Source organism: Rhipicephalus sanguineus, chromosome 1 (genome assembly GCF_013339695.2).
Source record: "Rhipicephalus sanguineus isolate Rsan-2018 chromosome 1, BIME_Rsan_1.4, whole genome shotgun sequence".
NCBI classification, from domain to species: domain Eukaryota; kingdom Metazoa; phylum Arthropoda; class Arachnida; order Ixodida; family Ixodidae; genus Rhipicephalus; species Rhipicephalus sanguineus.
Genome location: NC_051176.1, coordinates 85,309,927 through 85,330,838, shown reverse-complemented (window position 1 = coordinate 85,330,838; position 20,912 = coordinate 85,309,927). Strand labels below are relative to the sequence as shown.

General features: G+C 47.9%; 7 non-coding genes across 7 annotated transcripts; all 7 read left to right on the top strand.

The window, feature by feature from the left end:
• The first annotated feature begins 9,329 nt into the window (after positions 1-9,329).
• On the top strand, positions 9,330-9,411 carry Trnas-aga (transfer RNA serine (anticodon AGA)). The gene has a single exon. It is a non-coding gene; the product is annotated as a tRNA-Ser (tRNA).
• Positions 9,412-9,608: 197 nt separating this feature from the next.
• Positions 9,609-9,690, top strand: Trnas-aga (transfer RNA serine (anticodon AGA)). Its single transcript has one exon. It is a non-coding gene; the product is annotated as a tRNA-Ser (tRNA).
• Positions 9,691-10,156: 466 nt separating this feature from the next.
• Trnas-aga (transfer RNA serine (anticodon AGA)) lies at positions 10,157-10,238 on the top strand. The gene has a single exon. It is a non-coding gene; the product is annotated as a tRNA-Ser (tRNA).
• Positions 10,239-10,433: 195 nt separating this feature from the next.
• Trnas-aga (transfer RNA serine (anticodon AGA)) lies at positions 10,434-10,515 on the top strand. Its single transcript has one exon. It is a non-coding gene; the product is annotated as a tRNA-Ser (tRNA).
• A 195-nt stretch (positions 10,516-10,710) lies between these two features.
• On the top strand, positions 10,711-10,792 carry Trnas-aga (transfer RNA serine (anticodon AGA)). The gene has a single exon. It is a non-coding gene; the product is annotated as a tRNA-Ser (tRNA).
• A 5,957-nt stretch (positions 10,793-16,749) lies between these two features.
• On the top strand, positions 16,750-16,831 carry Trnas-aga (transfer RNA serine (anticodon AGA)). The gene has a single exon. It is a non-coding gene; the product is annotated as a tRNA-Ser (tRNA).
• Positions 16,832-17,024: 193 nt separating this feature from the next.
• Positions 17,025-17,106, top strand: Trnas-aga (transfer RNA serine (anticodon AGA)). The gene has a single exon. It is a non-coding gene; the product is annotated as a tRNA-Ser (tRNA).
• The last annotated feature ends 3,806 nt before the right edge of the window (positions 17,107-20,912 follow it).

Below are 20,912 nucleotides of genomic sequence, written 5' to 3'. Positions count from 1 at the left end.
CTATCTAGCCGCCTACGTCTGAGTGCTCTCGTGATAGCTTGCTTAACTTGGCGTCCGACCAAGATTGGCATGGGAGGGTAAGGGGGTCTGATGAAGGAGAGTTGACGTCGTCAAACCCTCCTTTCCAGACCACGTGTGGCACATACCCGTATACCACGGGCCGCGCCATACGGGTATGTGCCACAGTGATTGACAGTTTATCCTAACCAGGAACGGTGAGAATAGAACATTGGCAATTTTAATGGGAGAGCGTTAAGAAAAACTGGGACACCGGCAGCGTGTGACCCGACGAAAGCGAACATAAAAATTAAGATCCCACATCGAACCAAGCATTCTCCGTGGCAGTCAGGTATTCTACCACAGAGCCACGTCAGGTCTAGAACTGCTTTGGAAAAAGACCCTGCACAAATTGGATTTGCATGCGCTTTGGCACAGAAGATGGACTTGTAGCACTTGCTGGCATGGTCTTGCAGCAATAGGACACGCCGGGTGCGAACAATATTAGTAATGGATGTACACAAGGCATATGATGAAGTTAGCCCCAGTGCCATACTTGCCGTTATGCGTTGCGTGGGACTACACGAGCGCGTGTGCACCTTCGTTCACAGGTTCTTGAGTCAACGAACGTTTGCTATTCGTGTGGCGGGAAACGCAACCGGCACCTTTAACTCAAAAACGAGGAGTGCCACAGGGATCAGTACCTGCAACATTGCTCTTTAACCTGGCAATTCTCCCCTCGGATGGGCTCTGGCAGCGATCTCGGACGTGTATTAGGATATGCCGACAATATCACAGTGTGGAGTGTTCACAACGACCTTCAACGACAGGAATCAGCCTTACAAGACGCTCTTAACACAGCCGACGAGTGGTGCAGATGCATAGGATTGACCCTCTCAACAAACAAGACTCTCTACATGTCGGTTTGCCAACATCTGGGGCCGGCGACGACTTGTAAACACGCCTATTCCGCTGATATTATCTGGACGTCCTCTTACGCCAACTTCCCAGCTACGTATATTAGGCGTTGTCATTACGGCAAATGGCTCTGTAAAAGCTTGGATTCGTGAAATTAAGCAACAAGCGCACCAGGTGCCCATCTGATACGACGAAGTAGCTCAAAGGCTGGAGGTGCCCGCCGAAGATTGCCCGTTTACTTGTTCGAACAGTGCTGCAGCTCGTCTTATTTATTCGGCTCATTTCAGCACCTTACAGTGAGAGATTGAGCCCGTTTAGAATGCATCAACGAAAAGCGATGCGCGTCGTTACCGGGCTTACACATGCACACCTTCCGATACTTCAGGAAGACGCGCACTAAAACCCATCGACGAGTTGATTTATCAACGCCGGCAAGCAAGGGAACTGAAGCCGTCATTTCTACGACCTGCCGCTGACTTAGTGGCATATATGAGCAATCCGGTGTCTGTCTCGCCACATTCAATAGTAAGCCTTCCACCGTGGGGTCACCGGCAACTAACGGATAACAAACCTATCGGCCGCCTCCGAAATCCAGTCCCTCGTCCAACTACTACATTCCGCCGCCCCATTGAAGAAGCAGATGCCGCACTCCCGACAGGCTCACTGGTGGCCTATACTGATGCGAGCTGCTCGGACACGCAGGTGGTTACGTCAATCGTGGTGCCGGAGCACCAAAACCTGTGTCAATCGCTTGTACCTCCTGAGAGCTCCGGTTCCATCGGTCAGTACTGAACTTCTGGCCATACGAGACGCAACAAAGTTGGGTAGCGCGGCTTCTGCATAGTCGTCATCCTTTACTATAATACGCACCGACTCTACATCAGCTATAAAGGAGCTCCGCAAGGTACATAACGCGCACACTTTCGCAGGCGACATGCAGCGCATAACTGCACAGATGCCTGGCCAGATAAGGATACAGTGGATACCACGGGACACAATTTCTGCTCACATACAAGCTGACACCGCCACCCACAGTGAGCTGCCACTTATATTCTAGAAGCGCCTTTCCCTAGTGACCCGGGGTGAGTTTCTCCACCGCAAGGAGATTCTCCGCCGCACCACACGAGATTTAATTCCACCATGTGGTTCAAACCTCCCAGGCGGGCTTACTCGCCAGGAGGAGGTGGTGTTGCAAAGAATTCGTGTGTGGGCGGCGCTTACTCCGTCGGTCACAAATGCCTGGCCACATCTGCATGGACCATTTGGGGATACTTGCCCATTCTGTACCACACAAGCCCACACAACTCCTCGATTTACAAAAAACACGTCGATCCGTATCGTAACGCTTGGCTCGAGGCCAAAATATGCAGCATAGAACTAGTGGCTACCTGCTTCGCATGAAACCGATTCCCACAAGGCGTGAGATCCGGCGAATTTTTTTAACACGAAAGTGTTTTATGCCGGGGTCCACCACGGCTCCACTGACGCATTTCCGTCACAGATATGACATTATAAAATATAAACACTAACATATGGCAAAGAAAAAACTATAAGAAAAAGTTCCGTCACCGGGAGTCGAACTTATGACCTCTCGATCGCCAGCGCGAATCGACTCCACCACAGACAACATGTTCTCTGTTATGCTAACGGCGAGCTATTTATGTACACCATTTGCCGGTGGCGCTACTCAGAGATCGGCGGCACAGCGCGTTTTCGTTATCACTAGCGAGATGGCGCGAAGGGCTCGAAGAGCGCGCTTTAAAAGTCGTCATCCACGCGGATTAGCGCGCGCCTCGACAAGGCGTCGTCGCTCGTGCGGGCGCTTATCTCGTGGTCTCGGTGGTTTGTATACGTCTTGCGCTCTGCCAGCAAGTTTCCGTTGAGAGCACGAAAGTCACCTCGCTCACTGTAGCGGCAGCTTTTGCGAAAGGAGCGCGCTGCTCACACAGAAATAAGTTACAACTGTGACAGTTCGCGCTCATCCTGTGTATGTTCGTTCCGCGTGTCCTTTCTGCTTGAGCAGCGCCTTGCAAGTTTCGAGCGGCTTGCCGTTCTTCGCGTAACATTACAATTTGGTGCTGTAGCATTCATTCCTTCGCGCTTGGGGCGAAAGAATGCGCAACAAACGCTCAACTACGTCTGTGAAGACACGTTTCACTTTCGTGTTATACCGATTCCTACGACAGAGGGATCAGCCATGTTTTTTTTTACAGCATACAACATTACGTAAACATTCGCGCCCTTTCCCGTCGATGCTCATCCGTGTTCCGCGGCCCATTGCGGTCGCCTAAATTGTAATGTTTTGGACTTCCATTAAGAAAACACTTGGTATACGCTAAAGTAGTTGGTATAAGGATTAGTACCTGCCAGTCTGGAGAGCAAACGTATTATTTGCGATGGCGATCGTCAAATCACAGTGCTCTTTCGAAATGCATCTGAGCACCTGTGTTTCTGGGTCCAAGCACGAGTTTACGTAACATTCGTGGCACCTATTCACCCTCATTTCTGTAGAAACAGACGCGGACTAAAGTGAAACACACTACCAGATCAAAGTCTGACAGAAAAAAAACTAATAAAATATATGTCGAGGCCTTCCTTCAATGCCGAAGTGAAATGAGAACATCGGAAGCTGCAGAGGAACTGTTTTTCGTGGAGCAGCTAAATCCCTGCTGCGCCCCTTTCGCGTCGTTCCTGGAATATAGATGAGCGCATGGTTGTGTAGGAAACCGGAGCTGGGCAGGGAGCTGCCGTAATAGAAAAACAGCGCACCAGGCGAAGACGGCCAGTGTTTACGACTTCCCGTTCTGACCATTACTTTTCATTCTGTGTGACTTGAGAAGCGTATCGGCAGCCGGCGCCCAAAGCGAATCACCGAAACAAGCGGATGAAAGAGTAAAGGTGACGTATACTTTTTTCAGGCAGATTCTGCGCTCGCGTTGCTTGGTATACGCGGTCTTGCGGGAACCGATCAAGTGGAAGTCAGTAACTCGCAGTTCAATGAAAATTGATGCGCCGACACGATACGGGTGTCTAACTAGGACCTATAGTGTTACGTATGTCCCCTTTTCCGCCCTAGTATTCAGACTTCCCTAGGTGAACTTTTGCGAAAGGTTTTGTTCGACGGCGTTCTTTGCTTCCACCTGCCACCTTAGGTGACATGTCCAACATCGCGATGGGCGTACATCTCCCCTTACGAAAGAGTTCCAGGGTAAGATATATTTTATGCGAAAACAGAGCTTCTCGTAAGTGCCTTTTGCAATTTTGCCATGACTACTGCACTGTGAATATTTTCACGTGTATTAAGCGTGAAACGCTCTCCTCGGCGTCGTAAAATTCGTTTTGAGCAGCCCGTGACTCAAGATACGCGTCGTTTTCCTCCATCCAAGCGTGACACGGGTCGAGAAAGCCAACATTCGCTTTCTCTTACGCCTGATGCAGGATTTTATGCGTGAGAACCGGAAAATTCACGCTTAGGAACGACCGCGCCGTCGATCGTGGTTCTCCTCGTCACGCGCATATGTATCCTGATACGTATCCCGAGGGGTGCCGTACGACGTGGCCGTTACTCACTTCTGATTTGATGCTGTGACTAGCGCTTCCTTTCACTTTATTTTCCTTTTTTTCATGCGAAAGCATTGAAAGTTGGTGGTCACTTTAGAATATAATTTTGGCGGGAATACGGGGTTAGATCCGTTGGAGCCATTGGCTTAGCAGGCACATGGCGCGTTGTGTCTGCGTGCCTTGCAAGTGTATAGCCTACTGTGCGGAGTGCTCGCTTTCTGATGGTAAAAGGCGGCGAAGAAGGAACAACTTGACCAGTTATTTCACATGAATCGCTCAGTATGGTTCGTGTTGTACAGGGGTACACACGGGTACACGAAACGGGTGGCTCTCTACTTGATCTTGTATTTTTGAGTCCATCACTGGCTGAACAAAAGTACACTTGTGAAGTGATGGAGGGTACTTCAGATCACAGTATGGTGATGCTTCAGCTATTAGGCATGCTTCATGAAGTGCGAGCCACAAAGTCTGTACTGGTACCCAATTACTCTAGTGCTGATGATGTTTCAATTCTGGACTTCTTTGACGTTGACTATGAAGATCTTAGGCGCATTGCTGTATGTGATAGTTCAACGGTTGATGATGCGTGGGAAAGGTTTAAAGAAACGGTACACACACTAATAAAACGATACATACCTGACCGAAAAAAAAGGTTCAAAGAATGAATCCATGGATTTCGCAAAACATTATTCCCATGAAGCGTGATATAAGGCGCATACGGGCAAAACGAAAAAATACTAAACAAAGTCTGAGATCGGCTGACATCACGACGCTCTCTTTGTTGTTCAAAGCAGAGTTGGCTGGCGCAAAGAAGCGATACATGAATGAATCTTTAATGCAGTTTATTAAAACAGCACCGCAGAAATTCTGGCGATATTACCGAAAGAAAAATCCAATGTTGTGTATTTAACTAACGAAACCGGCACTGTTACCGATAGTTTTGAATTAGCCTGTACTTTTAATGATTATTTCGAATCGGTTTTTACGAACGATGATGGTATATTGCCGGAATGCAGCTTAGGTTGTCCTACCTCGCCAATAACTGATATTGTGGTTACTCGGGAAGGAATTTGTAACCTTCTTCTAAATCTTGATGAAAAGAAATCAACTGGCTTAGATTAGATGGCACTCCGAATGTCTTTTTAAAAGGGTATGCTGAATGGTGCTCTTATTATCTCACTGATATATTTAACAAATCTTTGCGTGACGGAGAGGTTCCTAATGACTGCAAATGTGCTAAGGTCGTACCAATTCATAAAGGAGGTGCTAAAGACTGCGTAAACAACTACAGGCCTGTGTCTTTGACAGGCACGTGTTGTAAAACACTGGAGCATGTTCTTATTAAGCAATTAACAGAGATTCTCGAAGAGCACAAACTAATGGGACATGGTTTCAGGCAAGGTTTCTCGACAGTGGCAGTTCTTACCAAGGTACCACATTTCATTAATGAAATCTTAGATGACACAGGGCAAGTTGACATTACTTTTCTTGATTTCAGAAAAGCCTTCGACAAAATGTCACATCCAAAATTGCTGCATAAACTTAGCACGACCCTGCAGAATGATGAGCTCATAAATTGGATAAAGGCTTATTTGACAAACAGATAGCAAGTGGCTTGCATTAAAGGCACAATTAGTAGGAGACGTTCGGTAGGTTCAGGAGTTTCGCAGGGCTCTGTCATAGGGCCACTACTGTCATTGCTGTATCATAATGATATGAACAGCGGCTTCTCGCCTGATGCTTTAATTAAGCGCTATGCGGACCACACAGTCATCTACTCAAAGGTAGAATCGAACTACGACCAAGAAAACTTAATGAACATCTGGGCATCATAGGCTCTTCGTGCAAAAAATGGCAAATGGAGTTGAACGCAAGCAAAACAGTTTCTATGCCGATTGCAAGAAAAACCAAGCCTCTCTTATTTCGTTACGTCATACATGACAAACCGCTCTGCTGTGTGTCAGAATATAAATAGCTGGATGTTTACGTCACAGATGGCTTGAACTGGAACCGCCATATAGATTATATCTGTGATAAGTCACAAAAAAGCTTTGGATGCTTCGTCGGAGGCTTGATGACGCGACACCTGAAGTAAAACGTATAACATATAAAACCACATCACTTCTGTTGCTGGAATATGCATGCCCGATATGGAAGCCATATACGCATTGCTAATGTGAACGGATTCAAAATGGAGCCTTAAGATATATTTTTAGTTCCTACCGTACAACGCAGTCCGTAACAAGCCTAAGAACAAGGGCTCATATTCTTACATTGCCCGAAAGAATGAATATCAACAGCATGAAATTCTTTCTTCAGATAGCCAATGGCATTTACAAAACAGAGATGACAAAAGTTTTCACTCTAGACACGTCGCATTCGCGGACAAAGCACACATCCACTATTGACACATGGAACAAGTTACGGAATGACGTTGTACTGTGCAACAATGTTAAAGATTCCGAAGGTGCATTGTTGAAATAAATGTATTTTTTCTCTTTTTTTTGAATGCCGGTTTCAAATGTTGAAGTGAGCTATGAAAAGGTACTCACTTGCTCACCTGTGTTCTGCTGAGTTTGCTGCAATGTGCGCATTGAATGTTGTATTTTTTTGCATTTCTTTTGCCTTCTTTGTGTCAAATTGTGAGATTTCCTTCCATTTTTGCATTGAGTTTTGAAATTCGTGTACTTGTGCCCGGTTGAGCAACTCCTGTTTGGCATGTATGCTAGCAGTATGAATAATTAAAAATAAATAAATAAATAAATTAATAAATAAATAAATAAATCGACCTGCACGGTGTGCCGCGCGCTATAAGTGCAAGAGCATCGAGTTACTGCCCAGGGTTCTTGCTCCCCACGGCGTAGCTTATTCGAACTACACTATTCCGGCAGGATGGTGTGCTTACTGTGGGCACTCGCTTGCCATGCATGGTCGCCTGGAATATCTAGGTAATCAAATTATTTCCTCATGTTCTTGATCATTATATGTGATAAAGCTATTTCCCGAAGAACGACGTATTCAATGTATTGTGCAGATCTTCCTACTGACCTCCGAACTTCGCATCTGTCAGATCAAGTTCTCAATGTGCAGTGCCCACGGATTGATACGCGAAACCTTAGGGCTAAGTAATGCATGTACAGTACTGACGGATTGAAATAGGACACTCGGAGCGGATGACCGCTGGTATATGCAGCGCCGCTCGTGGATCGTCATAGAACCAAGGTGTTGCATTGTGGTATAAAGCGAGGGGGAGAACATCTACGCAGCAGGATTGCTCCTTCCGGTCGCCAAAGAGCCGGCCTCTAGTTCACCACGCTGAGAGTGTGGCGCTGGAAAGCTTGCGTGCTTTCATATGCCGACCGAAATGGCTTGCCGGTGTGCACCTCCTATATTGCGGCACGAGCAAAGGACGTTCCTGTTACACGCGCTTTGATGATGCGGCACGAATGCTGTACAAGACTACGGGATTGCGCCTTACATCGCGCATGTAAGGAGCCCATTTTGCTAATATTTAAGTGCAGGGCCCGCTATCTTCACGGTTATCAATCGCAGTGAGAAAGCGTGGGGAAATAAAATAATGTCCGCGTTTTTCCCGCTTCCTTCGCCCATGTTCAACGCCCAATCTGCATCGTGTTGCAAGCAGCGGCCGACGTAGCGTCAACGAACGCATGTAACTAGAGGCCGACTAGTTGACGACCGGAAGGAGCAAACCTGCAACGTAGATGTTCTCCCCCTCGATCTATGCCACAATAGAACGCCTTGGTTCCATGAGCACCCACGAGTGGCGCTGCATATACCGGCGGTGTCCTATTTCAATCAGTGAGTACTGTGCTTCCGTTCCCAGCGTCTTCGGTTCGTGTCGTAGCGGCGTCATTTTGACTAGAACACTTGCATCAAAGCGAACACTAACTTTAGCGGCCAAATAGCCAGCGACATGAAGCAGATATATGGAGCAATTGCTTATAGAAGCCGTTATAGTAAAGAACGTGATGCGGCGTTTCAATCCGTGAGTATATTATAGATTCTATTTTACTCGGATTGTGCGGTCGACCGGGAAAGATGACGAGAAATTCTATGAGGAACACACCGTGGTATTTGTCAGCAGAAAACTCACGATTCGTGAGCAGGCGCGCAGCGCGTCGCAGTGCGTGCTTCATATAGGCAATACAGAATATCTAGCTGTATCACACTTCGTGGTCCAGGCAGAATATTGAACTCTTCCGTGGCTGCATATTTTGTCGTCGCCGACAAACGCGCTGCAAGCTAAGCAGGGGGGGAGGGCACGGGAGAACGAGTTAAGTCACGCGCGCGTCATGACATTGACCACTTTTTCTTTTTTCTACGAACGCGCGGCAGTAACTATGCTGCCCACGATGCTCAAATCACCAATGACCGTGAATTTGGGTGTAAGGCGCGGTCATTTGGGTATATGGCATCATTTGTAGAAAGAAGAGGCAACGATTCCTAGCTGACTAAGAATTACTTGTAAATTCCAGGGCGCGTGATGCGCTATAATGTTTGGCTCGCGTGTTCTCAGGAGCTCTACTGCCGATAGACAGCGTTTTCTGACCATGCTGAAAACATGTTGCTGGGCCCCTTTAAGGCGATGGCCCAGAATCCTTTGAGGTGTCACCGCACACGCTCAATCCTGTCGACCGCACAGTGATGTCTTTTCAGCAACCACTTTTTGTATTTTGAAATAGAATTATGTGCAACTGCATAAATAAACTCATGTTGAGTTATCTCGCGCAGCAGTGATAATTTTGCCACGTGTCACTGTGAGATACGGCAGATCGATTCCTTACAGATATATTGCAAGACTGCAGTTCCAACTAAAGCGAAGCTATCGTGTCGCAGTCGTGGCCGAGCGGTTAAGGCGATGGACTAGAAATCCATTGGGGTCTCCCCGCACAGGTTCAAATCCTGTCGACTGCGCAGGGATGTCTTTTCATCAAGCACTTTTTGGGCATTTTTAGATAGAATTACGCGTGTAACTGAATGAATAAATTGTTCTTTTATTATTTAGCGCAACAGTGATAATTTGGCTACGTGTCACTGTGAGATACGGCAGATCGATTCCTTACAGATATATTGCAAGACAGCAGTTACAACTAAAGCGAAACTATCGTGTCGCAGTCGTGGCCGAGCGGTTAAGGCGATGGACTAGAAATCCATTGGGGTCTCCCCGCACAGGTTCAAATCCTGTCGACTGCGCAGGGATGTCTTTTCATCAAGCACTTTTGCATTTTTAGATAGAATTACGTGTAACTGAATGAATAAATTGTTCTTTTATTATTTAGCGCAACAGTGATAATTTTGCCACGTGTCACTGTGAGATACGGCAGATCGATTCCTTACAGATATATTGCAAGACAGCAGTTACAACTAAAGCGAAACTGTCGTGTCGCAGTCGTGGCCGAGCGGTTAAGGCGATGGACTAAAATCCATTGGGGTCTCCCCGCACAGGTTCAAATCCTGTCGAGTGCGCAGGGATGTCTTTTCATCAAGCCTTTTTGCATTTTTAGATAGAATTACGCGTGTAACTGAATGAATAAATTGTTCTTTTATTATTTAGCGCAACAGTGATACTTTTGCCACGTGTCACTGTGAGATACGGCAGATCGATTCCTACAGATATATTGCAAGACAGCAGTTACAACTAAAGCGAAACTATCGTGTCGCAGTCGTGGCCGAGCGGTTAAGGCGATGGACTAGAAATCCATTGGGGTCTCCCCGCACAGGTTCAAATCCTGTCGACTGCGCAGGGATGTCTTTTCATCAAGCACTTTTTGCATTTTTAGATAGAATTACGCGTGTAACTGAATGAATAAATTGTTCTTTTATTATTTAGCGCAACAGTGATAATTTTGCCACGTGTCACTGTGAGATACGGCAGATCGATTCCTTACAGATATATTCCAAGACAGCAGTTACAACTAAAGCGAAACTATCGTGTCGCAGTCGTGGCCGAGCGGTTAAGGCGATGGACTAGAAATCCATTGGGGTCTCCCCGCACAGGTTCAAATCCTGTCGACTGCGCAGGGATGTCTTTTCATCAAGCACTTCTTGCATTTTTAGATAGAAATACGCGTGTAACTGAATTAATAAATTGTTCTTTTATTATTTAGCGCAACAGTGATAATTTTGCCACGTGTCACTGTGAGATACGGCAGATCGATTCCTTACAGATATATTGTAAGACAGCAGTTACAACTAAAGCGAAACTATCGTGTCGCAGTCGTGGCCGAGCGGTTAAGGTGATGGACTAGAAATCCATTGGAGTCTCCCCGCACAGGTTTAAATCCTGTCGACTGCGCAGGGATGTCTTTTCATCAAGCACTTTTTGCATTTTTAGATTGAATTACGTGTAACTGAACGAATAAATTGTTCTTTTATTATTTACGCAACAGTGATAATTTTGCCACGTGTCACTGTGAGATACGGTAGATCGATTCCTTACAGATATATTGCAAGACAGCAGTTACAACTAAAGCGAAACTATCGTGTCGCAGTCGTAGCCGAGCGATTTCTACTTCCGGCAGCCGAGCTGTTCGGACGAGTGAATCATGGGCTCCGACGGAGCAGCTTTTGCGGCACCAAGTCGCGGTAACAGGCTTATCGATGATAACGAGGAAGCGAATTATCAGTTTATTTTGCCACCTTTGCCGAAGGGACACGTCGTAAAGAACACTGTGTTTTTGCATGGTGACGTGCGAGCAAGGCCCTACAGGGTCGAAGATTTCCGCGACGCGCTCGACGCGACTGGATTGTTGCCGGAGGTCGTGGCCCTTGGGGCATACCAGATCAACCACGTGTGGGCGGTCACCTTTTCGAGCGACGACGCGGTAAAGAAATTGCTGGCATTCAAGGAGCTCAACGTGAAGGGGCGTCGCTGCGTCGTCGTCGACCCTCAAGACCAGCAGGTTCAGTACTCACGGATTGAAACAGGACACTCGGAGCGTGTGGCCGCCGGTACATGCAGCGCCGCTCGTGGGTACTAGTGGAACCAAAGGTGTTGCATTGTGGTATAGAGCGAGGGAGAGAACATCTACGCCGCAGACTAGCTCCTTCCGGTCGCCAGCGAGCCGCCCTGCAGTTCACCTTACTGCCAGAGGGGCGCTGCAAGGCCTGCACGCTTTCTCATGCAGAACGAAATGGCTTGCCAGTGCACGCTTCCTATATTGCGGCGCGAGCTGAGGACGCCTTAGTTAGACGCGCTTTGATGCTTTGAGACGGCACAGATGCTGCGCAAGTAATACACCGGATCCAGCTAAGCGGCTGCGCCTTACTTGCGTTCGTGATGCTACATCGGTCGCTGCTTGCGACACGATGTCGAACACGGGCGAAGCAGGTGGGAAGAACATACATTATTTTACTTCCCCGCGATTTGTGTCTGCGATTGATAACCGCGACGTTTGCGGGCCCTCCACATGAATGTTGGCAGAATGCAATGCTTACATGCACGCTGTAAGGCGCAATCTCTTAGCTGAGTCCTGTGTCTTACTTGCACAGCATGCGTGCGGCATCGCCAAAGCGCATGTAACGAGAGCGCCCGTTGCTCTCGCCACAATATACGAGGTGCGCACTGGCGAGTCATTTCAGTCGGCATACGAAAGAGCGCAAGCGTTGCAGCGCCACGCTGGCAGTGTCGTGACAGTGAACTACAGGCCGGCTCGTCGGTGACCGGAAGGAGCAATTCTGCTGCACAGATATTCTCCCCCTCGTTCTATACCAGAATGCAACAGCTTGGTTCCATAAGCGCCCAGGAGCGGCGCTGCATGCACTGGCGGGAACGCGCTCCGAGTGTCCTGTTTCAATCCGTGAGTACTGTACGTCTCCGCCTTCATTGGCTCCTGTATTGGGTGGCGGATGAAGATGTAAAGACAGCGCTGGCAGCCTTCGGCAAAGTCATTGAAGTGACGCGAGAACGTTGGCGCGTCAGAGGCGTCGGTGACAAGGATTCGACGTCACGGACGGTACTCTTGAAACTGAAGAGCGGATTGAAAGTCGACGACCTGCCGCACCAAATCCGAGTTGCAGGTGAACTGGCCCTTGTTGTGGCTCCGGGACGGCCTATGCAGTGCCTACGGTGCAAGGGAAACGGCCACGTCCGGCGCGAGTGCAAGGTGCCGCGATGTTCGCGATGCCGAATCTTTGGGCACTCTGAAGACCAGTGCGTACGCACCTACGCCGCAGCCGTGGGGCCACCAGCGAGTGAAATACACATGGAGATGAGGATGGATGCTGCTGAAGCCGAGGACGCCGCCAAGGGGGCTGGGGTCCAGGAGACCGCCAGCGACGTGGCGGAGACATCGAAGACAGAGGGAGGTGCGGAAGGTGAACCTGTAACCTCCGAAAAGAAAGACCGGGTGACACTGAGTCATGCAGAAGAAAGGGAAAACCGCCCTTTAGTCGACGATGCCAAGCACGGACCGGAGGGAGGGAACCCGTCCCAGAGCAGCGACGATATGGATACAAGTGGCCACGCTTCTTCCAAAAGACCGTTGGACACTACCGACGAGAAAACTACTGAGAGCCACGCCGACGGGCCGCCTGCAAAGACAACTGTGACGAGAAGGACCAGCATCAGGCCCCGCCCAAACATACCGCGAGATAGAAAGGGCGGCGATAAGCCACAACAGACCACGGACCACGCCAGACCAACGGATGGTCCCGGAGACGTCTAGCCACAGGCTAGAGGTGTGCACCGAGCTCCGGGCCTCTCTTTCTCTGTCCCGTTCTAGCAATGGCAACCTACCCGACGCTTAGCTTAGGCACGCTAAACGTGAGAGGTCTGGCCGCCAAGCGTAAACAAAGTCAAGTGTACAGGATGATGGTGGACCAAGACCTCGATGTTTTAGCCGTGCAGGAGACAAAGGTCGAAGGGGAGGAGGAGACCCGGGGCATGTTGCTAAGGTTTACGTCGATGTACTACGCGGTAGTGAGCCACGCTAAAGGAACATCAGCGGGCGTTATTTTATTTATGAGGAAAATGCCCGGGCTATCTATCGAAAATTATTATTCGTGTCCTTCGGGCAGACTAGTGTACATTGACTTTACTGTTTGTGATGTTATGTGGCGAGTTTTGTGTGTATATGCACCGAACAGTTGTGATGAACGCACTCAGTTTTTTTCCTCCCTAAAAACGCACATCTGCATGCAGAGAAAAGTTATTATTCTAGGAGATTTTAACTGTGTACTCAGAGATCGAGACAGAACAGGCAGGAGAACAAATGATAAAAGCTGCCATGCACTCAATGAAATATTGGCAGAGTGTGACTTAGACGACGTGGCGGAATGCCTGGTCGGAACACGCGATGTTCAATACACGCACTTCCAGGGCAATAGTCACGCTCGTCTGGACAGGATGTACGTGTCTCTAGACGTGATACCCCTGTGCCGCAGCTACGCAGTGACGCCTCTTTCATTTACAGATCATTGTTTGGTAAAGACATGTATTGGACACAAAAGAAAACGCAACACCTTCACGTGGGAGATGTGGAAAATGAATTCCAAATTGTTAAAGGACGAGCTTTTTTTAAGCAACGTGCAGGAACACTTGAAAGAAGTAGAAAATAACAAGGTGCAAATCGCTGAAAGGTGGGAACATTTCAAACAGCGAGTTAAGTTAACCGTCATCGAACGATCATGTAAAATAAGGCAGGAAGAAAGAGCTAAAGAGAAAGAACTAAGGACGGTATTGGAAAAATTAACGGCTTTACAAAGCAGCCAACCGGGCGTTTACAAAGATGACTTGCGCAGCATTAAAGCGAAATTGGAGCTCTGCGATGAAGAGCGATATCGGGGAGCGATTATTCGCGATAGGGTCGAGGCACTGACAGCAGATGAGGCGCCAACTAAACGCGCGCTCGGGCTGGAAAAGTCGCATGCGCGGCGCAACCATATAGACGCAATAGAAGTAGATTGTCACGAAATAACCGACTGTGATGGTATAGCACATGCGTTTTTCGAGCACTTCCAACAACTTTATGCATCGAGAACTGTTGACGTAGACGTTTTTAGATCTGCCTTTTTGGGACGTATGCCGCAACTCAACGATGACACGAAGAACAGGCTAGAGGCACCGATATCAGTCCACGAAGTTGAAAAGCAATCGACAACTTAAAAATAGGAAAGTCGCCTGGTCCAGACGGCCTAAGTGCTGCCTTTTATAAACAGTTTAAGTCAGAGTTAGCGCCCTTGCTCGCGGACGTGTTTAACAAAGCGTATGAAGTAAACGCACTGCCTTATTCTTTCGGGGAAGCGCACACCGTGCTCATCCCCAAGTCAGATCAGCCTGCGAAACTGAAACATGTTACGTCGTACAGACCAATATCGCTTACCAACAGTGATTACAAAATATTCATGAAGATAATCGCAGACAGGTTACAATCAGTAATGAAAACCATCGTAGGCAGGCACCAAACATGCGGCATCAAAGGACGTACCATCAACACCAACATACACATAATGAGATCGATTCTGGAATGCTGTGACGCGTTGAGGGAGCGAGTCGCAATTCTCCAACTTGATTTGGAGAAGGCCTTTGATTGTGTTGCTCGTATTATTCTAAGAGCCATTCTTGAGCATATAAACGTCGGGTCCATAATTGCTGACGGGATAGCCATGGCGTACCGGAACGGCACCACTAAGCTCATAATTAACAAGTCACTGGGGGCCCCCATCAGCATACAACGTTCTGTGCGTCAGGGCTGCCCAGCCAGCCCACTTTTGTTCTGTATTTATCTAGAGTGTCTGTGTTTGGCAGTGATTGAGAACAAATGTATTCAAGGATTTACAATGCAAGCGACAGAAGTCAAACTCCTGGCCTATGCTGATGACGCAGCCGTGTGTTGTAAAGACAAGCAGATTGTTTTGCAAACGATAAATGTTGTTAAAAACTTTGGTGAAATCACTGGCAGTAGAGTGAACTGGAGCAAGTGCCTCGGTATTTGGCATGGGGAATGGCCTGAAACCCCTGCTATATTTGCCAATGTCAAGTGGTCGACAGTGCCAGCAAGGTACTTAGGCGCACCGCTTCAAGCTTACAAACAAAGCGACGAATACTGGCAGGGCGAGCATAGAACTGCTAAAGAGAAGGCTGAAGCTTGGAAAGCTAAGCACTTTTCAGTATTTGCCAGGGCTACTATCTGCAACTTGTTTTTCGTTGCTAGGCTATGGTATGTTATGCAATTCATTTTCTGTAATAGGGTGAATGTGCAGAAATTGCACAGAGTGTTTGCCGTGTTTGTGTGGGGTTCCGGATGGGAGAGATGTAGTCGCAACAATTTGTTCAGAAGGGTGAAAGATGGAGGGTTAGGGCTGGCCCACCTGTTTGTGAGGCAACTAGTTGGACGGTTCCTATTCTTCCGCGACAACGAGGACCCATTTCTGCAAACAGTCTGTAAAGTTAGGCTCGCGCATTTGTTGCCAGAATTAATTGTATGTTGTCAAAGTGTGCCGGCGGCAGTGTTCGGTTTTTACCGAGAAATTGTATTCAGTGTTCGTTTCCTTGCTGTATGTTATTCGAAAGAATACCTGTTTACGGTCACAAGCAAAAAGCTGCGCAATGATGTATTGGACAGCCTCTTTCCCCCCGCCGCTGTACAGGGCGATATACAGTCGAGGTCCAGGTCAGAATGTTCTCAAACGTGTCAAAAGAATGCAGATGTCGCCAGGTATCAAAAGTTTCTTTTTCAAACTGCACACAGGTACACTTTCAGTTGCAACCTTTTTAGAAGAAAGGGGCTTTTACATGCCATGGGGATCACAATGTATCATATGCAAACAACCTGAGACAATAGACCACGTATTCTTACACTGCTGGGAGGGAGTGTATTTTTGGGACATTTTACAGCGAACAGTAAAGAAAGAATTTCCACTTGACCCCCACGGCATCAGATATTTGCCGATAGGAGATGAGGACGGAACACCTTTCGATCAGATAATGGTAACTGGCCTCTACTGTATATGGCGCTCACGCATGGCCGGCTTCTATTGTGATCCCGATAGAAGACCAGTCCATGTGTATTTTCGAGAACAAATAACTCGTTTTCTTGATGTGATGGCTGCACAAGAGTGTCCGCCACCATGGCTGGCCAGAATAGAACCCCTGGCCAATCTTAAGGAATTCTAAACAACGACTGTTCCGATTTGACAGGTGGCAGCTCATTATTTATTTGTAATGGATAAGCATTCCATCTATTTATGTACATATGTTGTTTATGTTGATGCTCTCATGTACTGCTGATTACAGGCAATAAAGAAAAAAAAGCAGTCTTGGCCGAGCGGTTAAGGCGATGGACTAGAAATCCATTGGGGTCTCCCCGCACAGGTTCAAATCCTGTCGACTGCGCAGGGATGTCTTTTCATCAAGCACTTTTTGCATTTTTAGATTGAATTACGTGTAACTGAACGAAGAAATTGTTCTTTTATTATTTAGCGCAACAGGGATAATTTTGCCACGTGTCGCTGTGAGAGACGGCAGATGGATTCCTTACAGAGATATTGGAAGACAGCAGTTACAACTAAAGGGAGACTGTGGGGTCGCAGTCGTGGCCGAGCGGTTAAGGCGATGGACTAGATATCCATTGGGGTCTCCCCGCAGAGGTTCAAATCCTGTCGACTGCGCGAAGATGTCTTTTTATGAGCCACTTTTTCGATTTTATGTAGAATTAGGTATAAATAAAATTGGTCTTTAATTTTCTAGGCCATGCTGCCATTAAGAGAGCAACGCTGCGCACAGCCATGATAGTAACGCTGTGCGCAAGCGCTGCTATAAATTCTTTCCCTTTCTATCAGTGAACCATTCTTGCGGCCACCACCATGTGCAATGCACACGATACGTGTTGTTACAAACGTAGCGCCACTGGCTCGTTCACGGAACCATGACCGTCATATACGCCCGCCTCAGCATTGGGCGACAACGCAGTGCCGTCCTATCAGATGTTCATGCGACGCATCGAGCTATACCTGATCGCAATTGAGCCCGTGAAACACCCCTTTAGAGAGCAGAAAGCTGCAATTTTTTGGGACATTGCAGATCAGGAAGCAATTCACGTGTTAATACTCTGACTCTGACACCAAAGGAAGCTCAAGAATACGACGCTTTGGTTAAAGCGTTTGAAAACTACTGCTTGCCCAAGTGTGATCCGCTTGAGTTGTCAGGCGCACAGGGAGCCATTTCAACAGTTCTTTGGGGATTTCAAATTGAAAGCATGAACTTGCAATTTCGCCGACTCACTATATGTCCATGCTTAGGGATGAAATTGTATAGGAGAACTTTAGGGCTTTCCTGCGTGAAAAACATCTTCGAAATAAAGAGCTGACCTTAGTCACAACAGTGGAATGCTGCAGAGCGGAGGAACTTAATCAGAAATAAAGGCGTGCACTCAGGAAAAGAAGGGTAAAGCTGTTTTGAGAGCGCCAGCTTGGCACTGACGCCTAAAATACTGCAACTTTTGCACGTGACACGGAAGTGTCCGGCGCACGGCAAAACAGGCAGCCAGTGTACGACACCTAATCACGCGGCCGTCTGCTCTACGCGCATGCGAGCCGCCGTTGATGACGTGTCCAAAGGAGCGGAGAGTGGGATTGATTTTGATATTCTGAAGATCCGGCCGACGGAAAGTAAGCGTTGTCTCAAAAGTCGCGATTGGATTGTAACAACGAAATATTGAAAGAACTGGCATGCAGAGGAAGGTCGACACGGGAGCGATGGCCAATTTGTTGCCGCGTTCGCTTTTCGAAAGGCTCGAAAATAAGCAGAAGGCATACCACTGGAGGAGCGTCTTGCGCCAATATGGAGGCAGCGGAATACCACGTAGTGAAAAGGTTCGCCTCGCTGTGCCGTTAGACGAGCGGCGTGTGCTGCTTGAATTATTCGTATTAAAGAAAGAGCAAGCTGTCTTGGGCCTGGAGGCGAGTGAGCAACTAGGTCTTACCAACAGAGAAAAAGCGGTGGACAGGCTCGAGGTATATGGAAGCCTGAAGCAGACTTTCCCGGCATTGGTAGGACTCGACGCGCGTACCAAGCACTGCTTCGAGAGAACGCGGTTTCCGAGGTACATCAAACGCGGCGTGTGCCATACGGCTCCAGTAGCCACTCAACTAAGAACTCGACCAGATGAATGTCGCGAACATAATCGAGAAAGTGGGAGAATAACCGTTAGGCATGATAAGTTCTTTGGTTATCGTGAGGAAGAAAAACGGATGCTTAAATGAAGGATTGCGTGGGCCAGCGGATAATTAAAAGGGCGAAGAAAGAGCACTTTCACTTTCTATGCCGGGAAGACATCGAGGGCGATCTAGTATCTATTTCAAGCAATGTATTTCAGCAGACTTGATGCATACTGCGGTTTCCATCTACTTTAATAATAAATGATTGTTGGTGTTTAACGTCCCAAAATCACAATATTATTGTGAGAAATGCTGTTGGGGAGGCATCCGGAAATTTATACTACCTGGAATTCTTTAACGTCCACCTAAATATAGTTATATGGGCCTCAAGCATTCAGCTCCATCGAAAATGCGGCCGCTGCAGCCGGGATTCAAATTTCTCTCGACGAAAAATAAAATAAAATAAAAGACATCTGAAATATGTACATTCATTTTCACGTTCGGTCGTTATCGGTATATCAGACTGTCCTTCGGCATTGAATCTGCCCCGAAATTTTCTAGCGTACAATGAGCCAGATATTGGATGACTGCCAGTAACGCGGGTGTACGTTCATCTATGATGTGCTAATGTGGGGTTCTAAAAAGAAAAAAAGAACACGATCAATGCCTATACAACGCGCTAGTGAAGGCGCAGACTCAGAGCCTTACTTGCATTTTTAAAAGTGCATTTTTCGAAGAAAAGAAATCAGCATCTTAGCTAAGATTAGTTTCATAAGTGTTGAGCCCAATCCCGACCTTATAAAGTGCCCTTTAAACCAACCTGCGCCAACGACCGATAAAGACGTCCAAGGCTTGCATGGGACAGTGAACTATTTCGGGAAGTACTCGCCATTGTTGCCAGCCAACACAGGCCTTGCGCAACATGATTGGGACCGATACAGTATTCGAGGGGATGCATGCTTCCTGGCATGAGTGGGAGCAGCTAGAAATAATGCTTACGGAAGCATTAGTCTTGGCTGTTTTTAATCCAGAGCCTAGCACAAGGCTCTCGACGGATGCGCCATCGTTTGCACTCTGAGCGGTGCTGTTCGAACAACATAGCACAAGACGCTCGACAGATGCGTCATCGTTTGCATTCTGAGCGGTGCTGCTCGAACAACATGGATGAGATTGGCGTCCCGTAAGCTACGCGTGGCAGGTACCCCCCCACCCGTCGACGCTCTTTCATGCTCTTTCGCCCGATGAAGGACGGGCAGGGCATTTCGTCTCTGTTTGAGCAGCCATCGACGGCAGGCTTCTCATGAGGGACAATGTTATCGCGCGCGTCCTTCGTGCGACGGAGATGACCGACTCGTTTCATGTGTGTCTAAACTGCGTTTGTCTGCACCGATCGCGCAAGTTTACTCGCGGGGCGATGTTATCGATTTCGTCTCTATATACGGATCATGACGGCGACGGCAAAACCCCGCCGAGAGTCGCAATATTAAAAGAGCAAGAACAGATAAACTAGGAAAAACCGCACCACCGAAACTGAGCCTCAGCGAAGAGATAAAGCCGTGTGGCTGGCATCGTGAGAGTCTCATTGAGTGGACGAAGCTGGCAGCACAGGCGAAAGCCAACGCCGTTAAACAGAAAAAGAAAGTGCGGCGATGAAAAGACGGAAACGGAAACTCGTTCAAACTCTTTGCCGCCGCGCAGTTGGCGAAGAACGTGCTTTTCCGCCCATGGGCAGCCAGGGACACGCGCAACGTCGCGCGATGACTTCGCTGTAGGGTCTAGCCGGTAATTAATGGCGAGTGCTCGCGGAGGCGACGATACGCGAATAGCAGGTGCCCAAGTGAGCGACTGGTGAGGAAGATCGCTCTTGTTATGGAAGGGGTGAAAGGGCTTTGATGGGCGGTTGCTGGAAATGCGGGCAGGAACGCAAAGAACACCAGAAAGCAAGACGACTTAGTTGAAGCAGGAAGCCTCAATGAAAGATCCACCGGATAGAGAGGAAGACAGCTCGATAAGCATCCTGTTTCCGGTGTGCATAGCCTTTTCGCTCTCAGCTTCCTGTTCCCCATCAGTCCGCTTCCTTTGGCCCCATTTCCACCCCGGAAGTAAGAGAGAAAAAAATAAACTAGGAAATGCAACTCCCATGAATCACTTAGCGCCACTGTCTTCCTTCCTTTCTCGTACTTACATGGACCCTCCAGTGGTGGCTGCGCCATTTGCTGCAGGACCGGGCGATGATCATGGACATGTTACCTTGGTTGTGCTGCCAGTGCTTCTCATGCATCATTTGTTGGTTGCTTAATTTTGGCAGATCCGATGTA